Below are 4,209 nucleotides of genomic sequence, written 5' to 3'. Positions count from 1 at the left end.
TGTATATCTTGTTCTAAATTTCTTGTGAATTCCATGCTCCCTGTAAAATCAAAGGAAGTCATTTCAGATGTATTCTCCACCTCTGTCAGTCCTAAGGAATTTGATGTAATGTCTGCTTTTCTTCTCAACAAGAGCCTTGTATTGTCGAAAGTGCTCAAACACTCCACTTTCTGTTTTAGGAGAAAGACCCATGTCTTCCTTGTGTAGTCATCTATGAAGGTCAATACATAGTGGCTGCCACCAATTGATGGTCCCTGCATTGGTCCACATAAATCTGAGTGGACAATCTTGAAAGGTGCCTTTGCCCATACTAAATTTCCTACTGGGAATGTCTCCCTATGTTGCTTGCCCAAGATGCATCCTTCACATAGGCTGTCTGGTTTTTCTATGAGTGGTAATCCCTTCACCATGCCTTTCCTATCCAACAAATTCAAATCTCCAAAGTTGAGATGTCAAAATCTCAAATGCCATAACCAGTTCTCATCTTTGACCTCTGCTTGATAGTTCACTTGTGTGACAGCTGCCTCTTTTCTTCCATCCTCTTGTGAGTTCATACATAGTTGTGCTTGTGCACCTTCTTTCTGCAAATCTGATATTATTTTTAGGGGAAACATTCTATTGTTTGTCATTTGAACCTTTGTAATCAACTGTCTTCTTGGAGGCCTATCCAAAATTGTGCACACATCATTTTTCAATAAGACATTGTAGCCTTTTCTGCATGAGATGTCCAACGCTCATGAGATTATCTTTTAGACCAAGGACAAAGTAAACATATGAGATATATTTCTTCTCCCCCTTCTTTGTTAGGGTATTAACTCTTCCTTTTCCCATGACAGAGACTTTTCTATCAGCCCCTAATATCACTTTAGATTTCACATTCTCATATAGATTAGAAAACATTTCTATGTTTCCTGACATTTGGTTGCTACACCCTGAATCTAGATACCATATATCACTCTGCTTTTCTTGTGATACATTACAAGCTAAAAACATGCTATCATGGTTCTTATTTTCTCTTGTGAAATTTACACTTGATTTTTTACTAATGTCATATTGCTTCTTTCTACATTCATTTTCATAATGACCATACTTCTTATAGTAATGACATTGAACATGAGATTTAACATACCTCTGACCTTGTGCTTGATTTTGGCTTGGGCGTTGACTTGGATTTTCATTGCTTCCTCTTCCATTTGAACTTGAAGGGCTTATTCTTCCACCTCTGTGTGGGTTTCTTCGTCTTCCTCTAGCAAAGGATCTTCCTCTGCCTCGACCTTGACCAAATGATACTTGTGTCTTGAAGCCATGCTCCAATGTGTAGCTTGCTTCTCTATTCAGTCTATGTTCATGAGAAACCAGTGATGCATTAAGCTCATCCATTGAGAACTGTGAGAGACCCTTTGTCTCTTCTATGGCAACAACAATGGCCTTAAACCTTCTTGGCAAACTTCTCAAAACTTTTTGAAGTATTCTTCTTTCCTCAAGTGTCTCACCATGAGACTTGATTTGAGTAACCAGCCCACTTACATGTGTAAAAAATGAGTTTATATTCTCAGACTCTTACATATAAAGTGTTTCAAAATATCTCCTCAACATTTACAGCTTTGTTGTTTTAACTTTTGCCATGCCTTGGTAGGCTGTCTGTAGGGTGGCCCATGCTTGCTTGGACTTCATTGTTGCTGCAACCGTGGGAAAATATTTTCATGAACTGCTTGGAAAATATAAAATAGGGCTTTTGAATCCTTCTTCCTGTTGTCCCTTAACAAATCTTTTTCTTGTTGAGATAAGGCATTATATGTTGTTGCATCTGCTGGTTCTTGAAAACCATTCTCCACCAAATCCCAAATATCTTGAGAAGAAAACATGGCTTTCATTGTAATAGCCCAATAATCATAATTGTTTTCCATTAAATTGAGGTAGTTGAGGATTATTCAAGCTTGTGCATGATGTTGTCATTTCTGACCATAAAAAAAAAATTTCTACCTGCTGGTAAATATGCTAAAAACAATCTTCCCTCAAAATAATTCTTACTGCTATTAAAAACACTTGTTTTTACACTAAGAATATTTAACCCGCTCTGGTAACATGTTAGAAAATATTTAGTAAATTTAACTTTCCCGCAGGAGCATAGAGTTATGATTTTCATGAAGCTACTTTCGTGCAGCTAGCTTCGCGCACCGCAGAGCTGATTTCACGTAGCTACCTTCGCACACCACGAAGCTAATTTCATTGACTTCGATTTCGTGAACCTGGATTTTGGATTTAGCGGAGCTATTACAAATACTCAAAGATGCAAAATTTACTCATGGAAAAAACTGAGAGTAAAACAAGATAAGGATGGAGCAACACAGTAAAAACTTATTATTGAATTCTAAAACATGAAAATACATTCACATGAGGTTGTGGCTCATTCACCGAGTAAAAATAAAGGTTTTACAGTGATTTACACTTACGTGTAATAACACACAGTAAAACACAGTAATTGTTGTTTTCATGCGTCCACCAATATTTGCTCCACCATTTTCACCTCAGAGACTTGCGCTCTCTTTTTTCTCCTCAGGGACGGCCTTCCAAAGCCTGAACTTTGGAAACGATGACATCTTGGAATTCTTAAAAGATGAGAAATTCATTGGTAGAGGAGGAGTAGGAGTTGTGTACAGAGGCATGATGCCCACTGGCCAACAAGTCGCAGTGAAGAAACTTGTGGGGATTGGAAGAGGCTCTTCAAATGATCATGGTTTCTCTGCGGAGATTAAGACTCGAGGGAAAATCCATCACCGGCACATAGTTAAATTGCTGGCGCTTTGCTCCAACCATGACACTAATCTTCTGGTGTATGAGTACATGCCTAACGGAAGCTTGGGGGAGCTACTTCGTGAGGGAAATGGCGAACCTCTGGATTGGCATATGAGACGCAAAATTGCAGTGGAAGCTGCGAAGGTGTTGTGATATCTCCACCGTGATTGTCCGTCGCTTATCCTCCATTGCGATGTGAAATCAGACAACATTCTTGTGGATTCCAACTTTGAAGCCCACGTTGTAGATTTTGGCCTAGCCAAGTTCCTACATCATTCTGGCTCTTCAGAGTACATGTCTTCCATTGTAGGCACCTTTGGGTACATAGCACCCGGTAAACTAGCATTCCAGTTTTAGTTTTTGGTTTTTTTCTAACCTACAGGTATAGTGAAAGTATAGCATGTATTTGGTATGTGATATTGTTATTGAATTTAATCCAGTGAAAACCATGGCTTTTAATTTTTTAAATAACTATTAATTTCACCATTGTCATTTATTTCCTTTGCAATTCGAACTAAATATTAATGATTGAATCAGAGTACGTGTACACATTGAAAGTGGATGAGAAAAGCGATGTGTATAGCTTCGGTGTGGTTCTGCTTGAACTTGTTACTGGGAAAAGGTAATGGGCGATTGTGAATTTGAAGAGGGTATGAATCTGGCAGGGTGGGTTAAGAAGACAATGAAATCCGCAAAAGAAGAAGTTTGGAAGATTATAGATCCAAGGCTTACCAATGTTCTTATGGAGGAAGCCATGAATGTATTCTTCGTGGCCTTGCTCTATATAAAAAAACAAAGTGTCGAAGACCCACAATGTGCGAGGTAGTTCATATGCTAACATTCTTTCCAAAGTCTAACACCTCACATTAATTTGTAGGTTTCTATAATCCCACGGAAGGGAATCGAAGAAGCCAAACTCCATTGTTAGCATCGATTCGATGTATTTGCTCAAATGGTTCGCTGAATTGGTTTTGATTTAGTAATTTGAAGAGTTATTTATGAATATGAAAAGCGACAATAATAAGTTTGGTACATAGTTGTATTTATGATCCGTTCCAAAACTTGTTGATGTAACGTAAAGGATGTAGGCATTCAAGCGCTTATGAAGGGATGGAATAAATATTTGTATTACGTGGCCTGGGAGATATCAACATTATATTGGTACACCCTTCTTGAGCAAATTGTATATTCGTGTGTGTAAAAGCTTGCTTCTATAAAGAAAAAGGATCCCAACACGGACTCACTTAATAAGTAATTGATTAAATATTTGTATTGGGATTCAATAAATAATTGCATTTTTGACAATAACCTGAGATATCATAGTGGATCGTTTGACCATCAAAAAGTGTATCCACGGACAAAGTAACTTTGTTTCTGCGATGAAATAAATCTTCTTTTCTTAATTATAATTGA

At 37.8% G+C, this 4,209-nt stretch overlaps 1 pseudogene; it reads left to right on the top strand.

The window, feature by feature from the left end:
- The first annotated feature begins 2,493 nt into the window (after window positions 1-2,493).
- LOC149172747 (leucine-rich repeat receptor-like serine/threonine-protein kinase BAM1 pseudogene) lies at window positions 2,494-3,666 on the top strand (annotated as a pseudogene).
- Window positions 3,667-4,209: the final 543 nt, after the last annotated feature.

The sequence above is a fragment of the Pinus tabuliformis genome, chromosome 4_2 (assembly GCF_031772625.1).
Source record: "Pinus tabuliformis cultivar Carrire ecotype Pingquan chromosome 4_2, CPIR1, whole genome shotgun sequence".
Classification (NCBI taxonomy): Eukaryota; Viridiplantae; Streptophyta; class Pinopsida; order Pinales; family Pinaceae; genus Pinus; species Pinus tabuliformis.
The sequence above is the reverse complement of the archived record's forward strand: the minus strand, read 5'-3'. Positions and strand labels throughout refer to the sequence as shown.